The following is a 17535-nucleotide window of genomic DNA, read 5'->3' as shown; positions in this document are numbered from 1 at the left end:
AGGTTTTTGGGGAAAAAAACAAGCACTGTTTTGGACCTGTTGAGCTTATCACTAGGGTATTTCATTTGAAATGTCCATTAGTCAGTGGATAACACAAGACAAGTTTGCAAGAGAGATTGTGGCTGGAGAAGAGGCCCGTGAGTCATGTGCGTCAAGGTGACCATTAAACTAGGAGAGTTGGTAAGGTTGCCAAGCACAAGGATGTAGAGAGAGAAGATGCCATACAACAGTTAGAGGGAGTGATATACCTGATGGTCCAGCAAAGGAGACTGAGAAGGAATGATCAGACAGGCAGGAGAAAACTCAAGAGAGAATAGTATCATGAAAACTTAGGAAGCAAAGAGTATTCAGGAAGAGAGGGTGACCAGCAGTTTTACAGAGGTCAAGAAGGCTGAAGACCTAACAAGGAGATTTAGGTCTGGGGAGATCATTGATAATCTTGGAGAGAATAATTTCAGCTGAGGTTGAGTTTTAGTTCAGGTGAGCTTAGAAGTCCCAGGGAGGAAGAGAAGATGAACATTTACCATTACTCTCTCCTTAGATAGAACATTTCTCTGTAGGCATGGTTGAGAGGCCTCCATCATGGAAGGTTTTGCAATTAACATCAGATTAGTAGTAGGATGGAAAGAGGGATGACCTAACTTTGCCACTTATCTGTGTGACCTTGGGCAAGGTATTTTATTTCTTTACTTTCCTTATCTGTAAAATGGTGTGGGAGTAAGTAATTGGACTAGATAAACTTCCTTCTGGCTCTATTTCTGTTATTTGGACACATTTTTGGGGCCGACAGGCAATGCTGTTTTTGTCTTTTTGCTTTATTTTTGTTTTTTAACTTTTTAAACCTTTCATCCTCACATCTGGTCCTTCCTCTAAAGGTGCAAGTACCACTTGGGTTATTGAGAAAGCTCCTTGAGGACTTGGGGGTCTCCTTTTATTGAGTTTGATTCGTAGTAGGTGCTTAATAAATGTTTGTCTGTTGATTGGTATTTATCCCAGACCTGAGCTTAAATCGATCCTGAGACATGTAATAACTTTGTGATCCTGGGCAAATCATTTAACTACTATTTGCCTCAGTTTCTACTACAATAAAATGGTGATAATAATAGCACCTACTTCCCATAACTGTTATGAGGATTAAATGAGATAATAATTGTAAAGCTCTTAGCACAGTGCCTGGAACAGGGCAAGTGCTATATTAATGTTAGCTATTATTAGCTATTAAACACAGCTCCCCGTTGCTGAAGTAGTTACTTAATAAATATTTGTTGAATTAAATTTGTTGTTGAAAGATTTGACCTTTGATGTAGTCTCAACCCCAAGGTAGGAGAAAGCGTTAAATATCAAAGCATCTCTGATTTAAGGTAGAGTGAGACTCTAGTGCCAGCTTCCAGAAGACAAAGCCATACAGACTACTAGGAGATAATTGTCAAAAAGAAGAATCTAGGAATATACATTCATTAAAGCAGATCAGAAAAATTAGTCATATTTATTCTGTGATAATATTATGATTCCTCTCCCTGCTGTCTTAAAAAAAATCTTTCCATTGTAGTCTTTGTTCAAGTCCCCTGTTTTAAAGGAGAGAGAAAAAAACAGGAAATGGGGATCTTAGGAATGAAGATACCTTTGTAATTTTGTCTACCTACTCTTTTCTGTGGTTTCCTACTGTTAGAACTTGAAGGAAGGTGAAAAAGCTGGAGGGCTTGGTATCATCTTCTTCAAATGATACAATAGATTTGGAGGAATAAGGATCATGTAAAGGCATCTCCCTTCTCTCTTTGAGGACCAGCATCCATGAGAAGAACTTTATTCTGATTTTTCACTGGCTATCCCATTTCCACTCGTTTCTCCACTTGATTTTTATCCCCATTTTAAAGAATATTAGCTTGTTGTTCTGCTGAGTAGTTTCACATAGTTGAGGAAGGTAATTGATCAAACAGAAATCTAAGGCTTTCTTTACTGATGTATTTTTTTTTCTGGAATTTAGGAATGTGTGGGTTAGCAGAAGTAAATTAGTAAACTAAACAAGAGTTTAACGACTGGGGATAGTGCTTCAAACTCAAGGATCTTGCCCACAGGCCGTGGCATATTTATTCATGATTGTCTGGTGATGTAAGTAACCAGTTCCACCCTTATTTCTTGCCTGACTGTGCTTTTCAGTGGGAATTTTTTTTAAAGGCTCTTTGAAATCTAGGGCTATTTTAAAGCAAACGGGATTCTCTTTTAGGATGAGAAAGTGCAGCAACCCCTAATGCTCCAGCTCTGTAAGGGGTGAGGAAAGGAGGGAAGAGAATGCTTAAATCAAGGATTAAAAAGACTGTTACAGAGTGAGAGCGGTTGGTCTTCTAGGCATAATCCAGGCTCCAAATCTGGATTACTGGATAATTGCTTTAAGCCTCAACTCTGATTAGCTTTGACTATGGAGACTGGGGAGAGTACAATCCTGGCAGAAAAAAAGCAAAGAGAATTTTGAATTCTGCAGCAAGTCAAATTTTAGTCTTATAAATAGCTTCCCTTCCCACCCCCCCCCTTAAATGTTAAAAAATCAAGCTATGTAATATGTTTGTGGAACAAAATAACATCCTCACACAATATTAAAGTATGCAAATTTTATTTTAAATGATATCTGAATCCACAATTTTCTTTGTATTTCAGTCTAGGTGGAGAGGCAAGATAAAAAGAAACCCATATGATGTTTTAAGTACATGTTGAAAAATGAATTTAAAATGTCTCTGGGATTTTCATAATACTGTTTCAAATGAAATATGAAATGTACTTGCCACCCGGTCATTCCTAATGCCTGGAACATTGTAGCTCTATGCCATACAAGACTGAAAGCCTGTATTTGGATTTTGCATTCATACTTGCATTTAAGCTAATCTTCTATCTGTTTTCTTTCTCTCTCTTTTCTTTTGCAGGTACTCAGTTACCTCTGTCAGATTACATTAAAGGATTTAGGTGACATCCTTGTCCTGGAATCACTAAAGATACTCTTACAGGCTACTTAGAGATACAAATATAATGGACATAATCCTATTTTGATGGAGAATGAGTCAGATTGAACTAAAAATAAATAAAATAAAAAACCCAACAACCACCTTACCAGCAGCCACTGAATACTATTTTGTTTTTTTTTTTTTAAAGAGAATCTCGTACGAGCTTACCCCTAAAACTTCTATCAGAAAAATCAACCTGGTCTCTTTGGAAAGGTCAGGAAAACTGCAGTATAAATCCAAGCAGAATATCAATTGGGATCAGACAAACAGAAGTGAGTGGAGGGCCCAGACACATTTTTATTTATTTATTTTTTAACGAATTCCAAGTCACTCACCTTTGGGACTGTGTCCCCAATCTAGTAGTCTTCTGAAGGAGCAGTGATGATGATAGGACCTGATGTTGAGTATGTGTTTCGGGGGACTGGTTCGCAATGATCAGTTTCATCTCTGGGAGGTATTAAAAACATATTTGCACCATCGAGGTAAAGGCCAAAAGGAGGTTGAAGCATTTTCTCTGCCTTGATAGAAAACATTGCAATCCCAACTATTTGTTTTGGGAGCTGTTGTGGCTTTGGGGACAAGTAAATATAAACAGCAGGAAACACAAATACAGAGACAGTGTTAGGGGAGGCTAGGAGGCAGCCATGTGGTGGTGGCTTCAGGAAGAGAATTCTGCTGAAAATAAGCTTTGCCTCAGTATGTGTAAGAGGCTTTGGCAGGCCCTGGATCAGACCTCTGGGGAAGCCACTCAGCAGGGTGGGGATTAGCCAGTGGTTTACTATAGTTTGTGCTTTCCAATTCACAGCAAACTTGCTTCCCTGTCATACTCTTGCATTAACTCTCTGAGTACTGACTTGGCTATTTCATTTCCCTCTTCTCCCCCATCAGGATTTTTTGTCTTTTTGCAAAAAGAATAGACAAATTGGATTGGAAGCTGAGAATTTTAAAAGTATTTAATGAATGGGCCTGAGAAGACATGGAGTGTTTGACATCTGCAGATGGCAATCAAAGCATAAGCAGAAATAATTTTGCAAGCTGAATAATTTTCCTTTTCTGAAAATGACTTTTTAAAAATTAATTATCCTAAAAAATGCCCAAAACTTGCACTGGAGGTATTTTAACATAATTGTTATATTTATAGATTATTTCTTAAATATACATCTTAAATGTATTCCTATCCTAACAATGAGATGCATTCTCTTTTTGAGACTTGACAGGGTTAATTCCTTTTAGCTGTGGGAAGACTATGCTTTCGTGGAAACCCCATGGTTATTCCTAACGCATGACCATCAAAGAGTCAGATTAGCTGAGGGGGAGGGGAAAGGAAACTAGGCACTTCCTGTCTCTTCATAAAGCTAAGATTACAGAAGTATTTAATAACCATTGTGGTTTGAATAGGAAATAGTATGAACACTTTGGGTAATTCACTGAATCTATGGTGATTGTTCGAGATCTTTTTTTCATTGTTATGTTGGCTATTTGGAAAATGTAGTAAACCTGGGATCTTATTACACAGCACAGCTAGGCAACCAGCCATAAAAATACATTTTGGAAAAATTTGGGATTTCTCGTGGGCACTGCAAAATGTGAGGTGTGCCATCGTCACCACTAAGGAAAGAGCAGCCATTGTTTTATAAGCACCGTGAAGGCAATAAAATGTGGATTCCTTATGTAGGTCCAAATGTAGCAGCTGGATTTGGCTTTATGAACCATGAAAAATAGTTCCCATCTGGAAGTTGATGTTGAATAAAGATGCAACAGTAAGATAGCATCTTACATGAAACATTTTCCACATTAGCAGCATTATAATTTGTACTTTCTGGTACTCAGTGAAAAATATTAATGGAGGACCTCCACATTTATGTCCTTGAGTTAAAAACCTTAAATCTTCATTAATATTTTAGATTATATGCTTCCTGGTTTGATTGAAAACAAATGTATTAGCTGCCAACTTACTTTAAGATTTCAAAATTTCACAATAATGCTATTTATTTATTTTTTCTGCTGCACTTCCACCATCCCTCTGACTTGCCTCCTTGCTTTATCTTTGATTGGACTCTCCATTGCCTGTCCTGGGGCCCTGAAAACTTAACTGATGACAGTCTGGGACCCCAGGCCATCACCCTGCTCTCTACCCATATGTCATAACCCTACCTCACACACTTTCCACCTAGTGCTCTAGAGATAATGATCAATTGAATTCCTCAATTTTTGGAAAGATTGTGTTCATCAGGTGTTCTTTCAGTCTACTTGACAATCCTGTGACTTTCCAGACCAAACCATCACCTCTTTGGATAACACTCCCCTATGTATGTTGTTCCCCCATTGCAGTTTTCCTATTTAGAAGCTCCTTTGGGGTAGAGACTTGCTGTCCTTTATGCATTTGCATCCCCAGGTTTAGGCATGGTGGATGGCTCATAGCAAGCATCTAATAAATACTTTTTTATTCATTCACCTGTATATGTTTTCTTTTGTTTTTCTATAGGTTAAATTTTCCACTAGCTTATTAATGGTGGCAAAGTTACTTATTTTTCATGAAGATATGGAAATGAACAGTTGCCCACCACAACCTACTGTCATGCAAAACCTGAGTTCTTGGTTTGAATCAATCAGTGCTCAAACAAGCCTCGAGTGGCAGCAATATTTATACTGAGGCACTGGCATGTATTAGAATATCCATCCTCCTGTCTTTAAGCAGGACTGTACCTGGACCCAATCAAATAGATGAAAATCAGAGTTCCAATCTATGCTTTAAAGAAAATTCCAATATTTTACTGAACTCCTATCAATTCATCCAAATTATTATTCACTGTTAGCCAATTCCATTAACTATTTAACATCTAGAGAGGGTAAGTGGTATAATTAGGAGCTTTAGTACCTGAGGCAAATTCATTTGAGCTGAATGTGGGTGGGAGCAGAATCACCTCCATACAAGGAAGAGACATCAGTGTAGGATTTTGCTGCACCAGCCCTGCAGTGTATGGTATACCCGTTGTCCAAGGACCAAATTAAGTCTGAGGAAACTCACCATCAGGGTGGTCAGAGGGTAGTACTTTTTCCCACAATAACTCTGAATGATCACTTAGTAAAGCTGCAAGTAGATTTCAATCAGATTCAATAAAGGAAGGACTTTGTCATCAAAAATCACAGGTCTTTGAAATATTAAAGGGGATATTTCTTTTAAAAAGTTCATCATCATTTCCTGTAGTAGTATTATATTTTAAGAACTATTGAAGGTGATAATTTCAGAGAATCCTAGGAAGTCCTATATGAACTGATGCAGAGTGAAGTGAGCAGAACCAGAACAGTTTATACAATAACAATTTTGTACAAACAATTTTGAATGACTTAGGAACTCTGATCAGTGAAATAACTAACCATAATTCCAAAGGACTGATGATAATCTATGATATCCTCCTCCTGATGAGTGATAGACTCACAGAGTACAGACGGGACATATTTATTTTTGGACATGGCCAATGAGGGAATTTGTTTTGTTTGACTATATATGTTTGCAACAGGTTTTTTTTTTCTTTCAAGGGGGAGGATGGGAGGTAGGAGGAGATAAGATGGATTTTCATTGATTGGGAAAATAAAATTTATAAAATAAAATAAAATAAAATAAAGCTAACCTCCCCCCCCAACCCAAGAGTTTTTGATTCCATGTTGTGTCACAATATGGATAGTTAGGACTAGTCACTTCCCTTCCAGCTCAGTTTCTCCTCTGGGAATGGTGAGATGAGATTATTTTTTTGGACTCTTTATAAACACTGTAGGAAATAGCTAACTGCTTGTATAGTAGATGATCATTTATCCATTTTCATTCATCAGATAAATGGTTAATGACGCAGCTCATGATCTTACATTCAGTTCAGTAGTAGAGCTGCTAAACACAAAACAACAAATGGCAAAGCAATCTGTGATAAGGACCTCACAAGGTTATTAGTTTGGCTCCAACATCTTAAGAGGATCGATTTAGGGTGGGAAGGCATCTTACAGGCTATCTGTTTCAATGTACTTATTTTACTGATGAGGAAACCAATGACCAGAGAAGTGAAAGCAACCAATCAATTAAGAAGCATTTATTAAGATCTTCCTCTGTGCCATTCACTGTATTAAGTTCTGAGGTTACAAAACAAATCCCTACCCTCAAGAATTTTATGTTCTAATAGGGGAGATTTTATATATATATATACATATATATATGTATGTATGTATGTATGTATGTGTGTGTATATATGTGTGTATATATGTATATATGTGTATATAAATATGTGTGTGTATGTATATGTATATCTATGTGTGTGCGTATATACGCACACACATATAAAGTATAAATGCAAGATAGTTTGAGTAACAGTAGAGGAGAAGGAATTAGTGACCTGTGGAAGGGGGGTGGGGGAGCCAGGAAAGGCCTTCTGTGTCACTTGAACTGAATCTTGAAGTGACTTGCCCAAAGTGACACTGGTAGTAAGGGAAAGAGGAAGAATTTGAACTCAGGTCCTCTGATTACAAAGTCAATGGTCTGTCCATGAATGGCCAAGTTAGAAATAGAACCTCCATGTCCTGGGTCCAAGTGCTGAGCCCCTACTGGGTGTGTGTTATTGGACAAGCTAAGCCACCACACAAATGACTTGGACTAGGTGCTATCTAAGATCCATCTAGAAGCTGCAAGGACATTTATTGTCACTTGAGAAACTAAGCAGCCCTTTTCTCATATTGTGTATCCTATCTATCTATCTATCTATCTATCTATCTATCTATCTATCTATCTATTTATTTTTGCCTGTACTGCCACCCACAACTGCAGAGAAACATTTGGCACTACCTGAAGTGGGAACACATTGATGTCACTTTTAGATGTGGCTTTATAGTATGCAAAAGTGCTTTTTTCTTCTCCATTTTCTGAGGTAGGGAGTACAATACTAATTACTCCAATTTTACAAAGGTGTGAAAATTTATTACATATCCATTAGGTGAGGAAAGAATACTGACTTTTTTAAAAAAAGCTTTGCCACAAATTTTTACCGCTTGCCAGGTCTGCAGTTATTGGCTGTGCCTATGAGATCACATAATTTAGTGTCAGACATTGAGTTGAAAATTTTAAAATAAATCAGTCAACTGGATGATTATAATTCCTACTTAGTGGGGTTAACTCTTTGTGACTGTTTTCAATAGTTTAGGATATGTGTGACTGGAGGGAATATATACAATGATGACACCACAGGCTTATTGGAGTATGTTCCTAAGCAGTCAGTATTATAACATTTGTTATGTGTAATATTATTTTTCCTCTGCAAATTCCCATTATTAAGGGGAGATGTAAATCTCTCCTTAATTTGCCTTCAGAGAATTTCTGTATCATTTAAAGGGAAATTCAATACCATGTGTAACACCATGGATCTAGTGTTAGAAAATTATTTCCCCAAGATTTTAGCACCATTGCTGCAAGAGAAGTGACTTTCCCCCTGAAACTGTGCTGTCATCATGTTGAAGAGATGCTAGTATACTAATTCAACTTGTCTCGAATATTGTTGTATTTTGAAACACTCACTATTTTCTGTTATTTTGTGTTTTTGTTTGGATGATAAAACTCATCTTGCAGCCATAATTCATCATAACACTTCTAAGCCACATTAATTGGGTGTTACGTGTCTTGCTGCATCATCATGATGTTTGAGACAGTGCCAATGTTTGGAGCATTGGCACATCTTTGTGTTTTTCCAATTGTGCATGCAATGACACCTCATGTTAGTGATTATGAGATTGTGTTACATGCACAACGAAACAAGTCATTTTTGATGGCGATGTGGCAATTGAAAATAATTCCTGGATTCTCTGTAATTTTTAATATGATTTCCACATAGCCCAGAGTTTTAGTGCTGATTAAATGTTCCACAGTTAGTACTGAGGAAAGAGCACTGAACTTGAGGTCACAGGATCTGAATTCAAATTCATGCTCTGCTACTTTATGCCTATATAACAACCGCCTCTCCAGATGCAGTTTGCCTCATATGAAAAATGAGAGAATTGAATAAATGATTCCTCCCCTTTCTGGGTCTCTGATTCTAGGTCTTCGATCCTATGAATGGTTTGACCAAGACATCTATTCCCCATACATGTCTTTGTATCTTTCTCAGCTCTTTGTTATTGATCTTACCAATTTCAGGTGATTCACCTTCTTAGGTTATTTTTGTAGCCCAGGAAATAGTAAGAAAGTTTCTGCTTTTGAGAGAGAAGTCATAGAAATTGTAGGCATTTTCTGATTTTCAGAAAAATAAAATGTTATGTTTTCCTTCTATTTTTGAAATAGGATGGATATCAAGAGTCACTTGAAAGTATTTTATCTATTGTTTGTTTTTCTGTGTGTCCCGTATGAAGTTCTTGCTTTTTCATTTGATGAATGTTATTAGAAGTTTAGGAAGTGAACGTAGTTTCTTTTCTATACTTTTTCTACCCTCTGCTCTTTTGTTCATGTCTTTGTTGTTTGTCCTTCATTTTCAAAGAGAACCAATGACACAGCCAGTGTGATGTCTTGCAAGTGAATTGGATTTAAATGAGACTGACTTGCACAAAGATCTCATTCTCTCTCCCAGAGTCATCAAAATCCAATGGGAAGGCAAAACTCAGGGTGGCCAGCAGTGGCCCAAGGTACAGTGTCTGGCCAAGTTCTAAGCACTCCACAACACCTGCTTCAGTTGTCTTCATGCTTATTAGAACAAAGTTTTCTTACCCACTTATTCCACTGGGAGGTCTTCACATGCTTGGTATAGACACCCCCCTCACCCCAACTCACCAACAGGTTTCAGGCCTGATTTGGCTGTTTGCCAGGAAGGTTTTCCTGGGGTGTGGCTGCTATGCATGCTACAGCTTCTTGGAGCCACAGCTGAGAGTTGGATAAAGGGAAGCACCAAAAGTGAATGAACAGACCTAGAAAGGGCTTGGCAAGCCCTCACATCAGAAGTGCTAGTCCTCCCTGATCATCCCATTGAGAGATAGTCTCCTTGCTAAGGCCAACCATTACAGTTGAGTCCATCTCTTCCTATCTTCTTTGGGGCCTTGTGTCCTGGATCATTCCCTTCCTTCTTTCATCTCCAATGTCTTCCTTTTCATTCTTTTCCATTGTCTAAAATAATGAACAGTTCTTTCCTACCACATCCTTAAAAAACCCGTCACTTGACTGTGCTATCTCCTCCATATGATATATATCTTCATCCTCGCACAGTCAAAAATGCAGAGTCTTCTATATTTGTCTCCATTTCTTCCTCACCCACTTAACTGCTATAAACAAGGATCTTTTCTCTATCTACTTTCTACTTGTAATTTTTCTATCTGCCTTACTGTAGCTTTTAATAGCCCTTTCTCTGGTCACTTACATGACTGTGCTCACTCTTGTTTCTTCTCTGCTGATCCTAATTAGTCTGCTTTTCTCCGTCTTCTTTTTGTGGATGTCCTTTGAGACTGGCTTGGGATCTCACCTCTGTCTCTCATTTTTTTAGTGCAGATGACTCACAAATCTCTGCATCTACCCTGAAGTTTTCTCCTGAACCATTTTGCCAACACATGTACATTTTCAGCTCAATGCCCCAGAAGCACTTCAAACCAAACTTGTCTAAAATGGAGGTCATGATGTTTCTTCCATAATACAGCCATCCTCCAGTCAGTGAGCATTTATGAAGGACCTACTATGTGCTAAGCATTGTGAGTACAAAGAAAGACAAACAGCAGTAGCCATCCTCAGGGAGGTCATGATCCAATAAGGGAGACAGCGTTAAAATGAGTATGTACAAATAAGCTATGCACAGAACAAATTGGAAATATTCTACAGAGGTAAGGGATTAGAATTAAGAGGAATTGGGAAGAGCTGGCATCTTTCTGTTGAAGGCACTACTGTCCTTCCAGTCACCTTGCTTTGTAGTCTTATAATAATTTTTTATTCCTCTATCTCCCTCAAATGTCTTATCCTTCAATCCTTAACTACAAAATTCCTTCATCTGACCATAACCTCCTGTCTTTTCTTCTCTCTCCATGTCTTGTGCTTCCTAGCCTTATTTCTTCTCTTCCATTTGCTACCCTTCACTTCCCTGCCCAGACCTGCCCTATGCTGGCCTGCTGTTTTTTTTTTCTCAAGCAGGTAGGAGAATAGATATTTTTTTCTTATTTGAAAACAAATAAACAGTCAACAAACAAATTAATAGGAGCACTTGTCATGAATGCTGTCTTCTCCCTAATGTTGCAGTTTAAATCCTTTCAATACCATGTAATCGTAATGGATGGGATATTAAATCTGATGTCAGGAAGCCATGAATTCAGATTTTGTTTCATGCACTTATTAGCTTTGTGAAAGGAAACAAGTCACTTAAACTTTCTCTGCCTCAGTTTCCTAATTCACAATCTAAGGGCATGGACTAGATGGCTTCAAAGATTCCAGCTCTCAATCTTCCTATAGCCTTGGTCAAGCCCAACTCGCCTACTTGATCCCATCCCTTTCTGCCTCCTCAGGGGGCAGTCATTCCCTCACTTTTCACTCTTTCCTTATTCCCTGGCTCCTTCCATGCTTGCTGCCTGCAAATATACCAAGAACTTCCCCATCCATTAAAATGTACAAACTTGACCCACTACTATATTTATACTCTCAAGCTATCATCACTTTTTTTTTCCTTTAACAGGCAACCTCCCAGACAATGCCTGGCATACTTGCTGCCTTCCTTTGTTACTTTTTATTTCTTCTCACAGATTTAGAGCTGAGAAGCTCCTCCGAGTTCATCTTGACCAAGACCTTTATTTTGCATATAAGGAAACCTCCACCCAGACTGGAGAAGTTATTTAATGTTACATAGATCTTGCATGGTAGAGCCAAGATGATGGCAGATCCTGTATTTTCCCTGTTGAACCATGCTTTCACGGGATGTTGTTTCTGAATGTAAACTCATTATGTCTAAAATAGAACTTATTCTACTTTCCATGAAATCCATCTTTCCTCTTAACTTCCCTGTTTATGTGGAGGATGCTACCATTCTTCCAGTCACTTCCCCTTCCCCCTCCCCTAGACTGAATGTTTTCCAGGTCCTGGCCACTCAAGGTCCCCAGCATCTCATATCACCTTCTGGTCCTCATTCTCAGGGATACCATATGAATTCAATCCCTCATCACCTCTTGCCTTAATTATCGAAATCACCTCCTAATATGTCAGTCTGCATCCAGTGCATCCCCGAAGTAGCTGCCACACTGATGTTTCTAAAGCACAGGTCTGATCAGGTCACTTGGCTCTTCAAAAGGCTTCAGGATTTCCCTACTGTCTCTAAGATAAAATACAAACTTTTCCTTTGGGTATTTAAAGGCCTTGACAACTTAGTTCCAACCTATCTTTTCAGGCTGGTCAGCTATTACTCTTTCTGCAGTTTATATTACAACCAACTGGCCTTCTTTTTTGCTATTCATGACATCCCCTTTTCTGCCCATGACATTTCCATTTCTGCCCATTTTCATAGGTTGTTGCCCATGCCTGGACTGCCCTTCTTCCTCTCTTCCATCTCTTGAAAAAAAAACCTAATTCCTTTCAAAGTTCAATCAATTTTTACTTCCTCTTCCAGGAAGGAGAAACTTCCTTCTTGAATTAATGATGAATAGTCCTTCCCCAAAAGGTTGCTTGGTTGTTGTTATGTGTGTATGTGTGTGTGTGTGTGTGTGTGTGTGTGTGTGTGTGTGTGTGTGTGATTTGTTTTTTGTATTGTGTTCATGTGACTTCTTTCCAGTGGAATGTAAGATATTTGAGGAAAGAGATTTTTTTTTTGAGTTTATATCACCAGGGCTTAGCATACCTGGTCCATAGCAGGTTCTTAATAAATGCTTATTGAATTGAACTGAACCCTAAAAGTTTTTGTCTCATCTATTCTATCTCTAAAGCATCACTTGTGTCTTTCTCTTACCTCTTACACAACCAACACCCAAGTTCAAGCCCTTATTATGTTCCATAGACTAGACTATTATAATAGTTTCCAAATTGACTTCCCTGATAATACTCTATGTCTTTCTTTTCTTGAATCCATCCTTCCTAAAGCTAGTAAGCTGATGTTCCTAACACAGATTAGACTGTATTGCTCTTCTGTTCAGGAAGCTTCAGGAGCTTCCTGTTACCTCTGGGATAAAATGGGAAATCCTCATCTTAGCCCTGAATGTTCTCTATGCTATGGTTCCCTTTTATATTTCTAGTATGTATTGATAATTCCAATCAAATTGGCTTACTCCCTCTTCTGAATACATCACATTCCATCTCTGTGTCTTCTCTGGCCTCTGTAACTTTGCATAGATATGTCTTTTAGAACCCCACCACCCTTCTAAGGACACCCCAAAGCCTTTCCTTATCCTCCCCAGGTCCCTCTCTCTCTCTCTCTCTCTCTCTCTCTTCTCTCTCTCTCTCTCTCTCTCTCTCTCTCTCTCTCTCTCTCTCTCTTTCTCTGTCTCTGTCTCTCTCACTTTGCATAGACTGTATTTACTTATACATGAATGCCTTGTATCCTCTCTAGTAGAATGTAACCTCCTTGAGAATAAGGACTGTTTCATTTTTGTTTTTGCTCCCCCAGTGCCTGGCACAGTATCTTTGCCACAGAAAATATGCAGTAACTTTTTGTTAAATTGAATTATTTCAGTAGCATCTTTTATACTTCATTTCAAATGGGAGTTCAGAGGGCCAGAGAGTTCCTTTGTAATACTCAGCTCTTCTGATTCAATTATAACAAAGAACATTTCTCACAAAAAAAGACCTGTTTATTCATGTTTATGCCTAGGAAAATATTTTTGGGGAAGAATTTTTTCTCACAAGAGAATTAATGAAGAGTTTTATTCGGTATGATGGGTGCTTAGGATGCATTATGGGAATCATCTTAAATGTATCTGCCATATTCATTGCAGTATTAGGTTAAGAATAAAGTCATTGAATGTGTCATTGCAAGAGACACAACTTTGTCCCAAACACATTTCGTTTTCTGGGTTGACAGTTTTTACACTAAAATACTTTCTTATTATTAAGATACCTTCAGCAAAGAAAAGAATGTTTCTTGTTCCACAATAGTCTTAACTCTAAACTTGGTTTTCTTGTTGTTTCTAAACTAAGACGGTTCAACACTCAGGAGATGGCTATTCAGAACTTGACATCTCTATGTGGCATGCCTGCCATCTGATTCCAAATTTCTAAGAGTAAACTTTCAGTTCTATCTGAGCTGTCTTCATAGTTAGAAATTTTTATAAGTACCTGGTCACAAATTACATTCTTTCCTAATTAGAAATAAATATTTTTAAAAAGCATTATATAAAATTCTATCAAGTAACTTCTCTACTCATACTGCTCCTTTCTCAATCTATCCCGTATGTGATCACATCTTTCTTTCTTTCGTTCTTTCTTTCTTTCTTCCTTCCTTCCTTCCTTCCTTCCTTCCTTCCTTCCTTCCTTTCTTTCTTTCGGCAACAGGGTTAAGTGACTTGCCCAGGGTCACACAGCTGGTAAGCATTATGTGTCTGAGGACAGATTCGAACTCAGGTCCTCCTGACTTCAGGGCCAGTGCTCCATCCACTGTACCACCTAGTTGCCCCCATATATGATCACTTCTATTGACATACTTTGAAAATGTAATTTACATTGGCTTCAAAGATATGTATCTGTACTCTCTACTTCCTCTAAAAGAGAGTGACCAAGTTATACATTGAATTGCTGTTTAAAAGATAAATGTACCATTTATCATGCCATTTGGAGGATAGGTATTATGGTTGAACTGTAAGAAGCAATATGCATTTTTGTTAGACATGGAAGTGCTGTAACTAGCAATTTTGGAACCTGGGGCAAGTGGCAGTAGGGTTTGGAGTTAAGGTAAGCTGAGATATAACTGCCAGGCTAAGAAGCATGCCCTGATATATGTCACGTGCTTGCTAAGCTGCTGGAAGAGGAGTATTCCTATCCTTGGAAGAAGATAATGTCCGATGTATGGTAAAGAGAGAGAAGGAAGTGCATTCTGGGATGGTTCCCACTGAATTTTCCTATTTTATTATCTCAGCTTAAAGACTCTGGTTTCAACATTTCCCCTCAAATCATCTCTCCTACAGTAGACATTTCCAATCTGGCTTAGGCAAACAGATATCTTTGTGATCAAGAAATAAAAAAAATCTTTTGATTCTTCATGCTGGACTTTGTTACTAAATGTAAAATGAGGTAAATTATACATTCTATCTATACAGAGAGGAGAGGAGCACATTTAAAATATGTGTTTATGATTGGGGAATGAGAGTCTGTTGGAGCCAAAGCTAACAGGCCCAGGAGAGCTGGTTGTTAAATTTTTAGTGTGAGCATTTGCACCTTGGAAATTGGCGAACACTACAGATCCGGCCTTGAATTATTGTTATTTGATTGTCTAAACTTTAAAAAGTGATGGAGAAAAAGTTAACAATGCAGATTAAGTTTAAATGTGTGCCTTTTATACTTTTTTTTTTTCAGAGCACTGGTTACTGAACAAATACCAGCATACCTACCTCTGGAGAGAAAGTACTTATTTTATTCTTTTTTCAGAAAATAAAGAATTTGCTGATTAAGACAAATAAATGGAAATACTAGAGATATAGTGATTAGTGATCACATTTGTTGGTCTTAGTTTCTTTATCTGTAATGAAGTAATTCTACTGGATGAATTCGAGGTCCCTTTCCAGCCCTGAAATTAAAATTTAAATCTCTAAAGTTAAATAATTATTTCTACTTTTTTCATAAAAGAACATGAAGGGCATTTCTGTGGGGTGGTCAGAGAAAAAAATATACCATGGAAACTGCATATTATAGACTTGGTTGATCCAGAGTCTCCTGGGCACTTGTCTTAGATCTTCGTTTCCCCAGGGGAACAGTTGCCTTCGGGTCTATTCAGACTCCATTGTTACTGCCTATTCTAAATCTCTTCTGTAGAACATGGGGCCAAGTCATTTAAAATTAAATGGGGAAATTATAGTCGTGAAATCTCTTGGGGAACCAGAAACAGGTTAGTAGAGAACAAAAGATCATAACATCATAGTTTTACATCTAGAAGAGACTTCGAAGTCAAGAACTCTAAGCATGTCATTTAATAAATGAGGAAATTAAGACACAGAAGTTCAAAGATCTGCCCAGTTAAAAGACTAATAACAGAGCTACAACTGAACTTGAAATTTCTGACTTCTAATCTAGCGTATTGACCACTTATCACACTGCTTATCTCATGTCCAGCTCAGAGTTGAACTAGAATTCTGTTCTTGTTGTTGTTTTAATGTGGGTGGTCACATTCCTAAATATGAAAAGTATGATCATCTAAGATCTAGGTTTATTATTTCCATAAAAAGATGCATCAGAATAGGAAAACTACAACTACAACTGAGGACCTTCCGAGGAGTAACTAGAAGGCTATTCATCTGTATTCTTTCAAACTTAAGCCAGTCTTTAAAAAAATCATTATTTTTTTTGTTTTAAATTTCATTTTCAGTCCTCAATTCTCCCCCATCAAGAAAGTAAGAAAAATAAAACCCATTATAAATATGTATAATCAAGCAAAATACATTCTCACCTTAGCCATGCCATGTAACACACATACAGACATTTGTCACGACACTATGCACATGCAATATCTACAGACATGACACACATTTATATATGACATTTATGTATGTATATGTTTATACATGTGTATGTATGTATATAAGGCTCAGTCTCCACTTTGAGTCAATCACCTCTCCACCTGGATACCTGGAGGTATACAACATTTTTCATCTAGAATCATGATTGGTCATTGTGTTGCTCAGAGTCCCTCAACCTTTCATAGTCGTTTTGCATTGATATTATTATTATATAATTGTTCTCCAGGTTCTGATCACTCTATTCTGCACTAGTCCATGCAAGTCTTTACAGGTTTATGAGAAGCCATCTCCTTCATAGATTTCCTGTGGTTTCTGTCATATTCATCTACTGTAACTGATTCAGCCATTCTCCAATTCATGGGCAACTCCTCAATTTCCAAATTTTTTTCTACCATAAAAGAGCTGCTATCAATATTTTTGTACATATAAGTCATTTTTCTCTTTCTTTGATCTCCTCAGGGCATAAACCTACTTAGTGGTATCTCTAGGTCCAAAAGGTATAAACAATTTAATAGCATTTTGGGTATAGTTTTAAATTGCTTTCCGTAATGGGTGGTCCGTTTTATATCTCTGTCAATAGTGCATTAATATACCTGTTTTTCCCAGCCCCACCAGCATTTGCCATTTTCCTTTTCTTGTCAACTTTGCCAACCGGATGGGTGTGAGGTAGTACCCCAGAGTTATTTTACTTTTAAAATTTTGTAATTATTAGTAATTTGGAGAATTTTTTCATATGGTATTTGATAGGTTAAAATATTTTTTGACAGGTAAGTGGATTTAGGTGTTTATGAATAGGATTCTTCTTTGTGCTTTTCAGCTTTTAAAAATCAATATTTAAAAATCAAAAAATAGAAAGAATTTTTTAAAAAATTCTATAACATGTCCCATAATCATTCACTGA

The sequence above is a fragment of the Phascolarctos cinereus genome, unplaced genomic scaffold (genome assembly GCF_003287225.1).
Source record: "Phascolarctos cinereus isolate Bilbo 61053 unplaced genomic scaffold, phaCin_HiC Scaffold_7;HRSCAF=346, whole genome shotgun sequence".
Lineage (NCBI taxonomy): Eukaryota > Metazoa > Chordata > Mammalia > Diprotodontia > Phascolarctidae > Phascolarctos > Phascolarctos cinereus.
The sequence above is the reverse complement of the archived record's forward strand: the minus strand, read 5'-3'. Positions refer to the sequence as shown.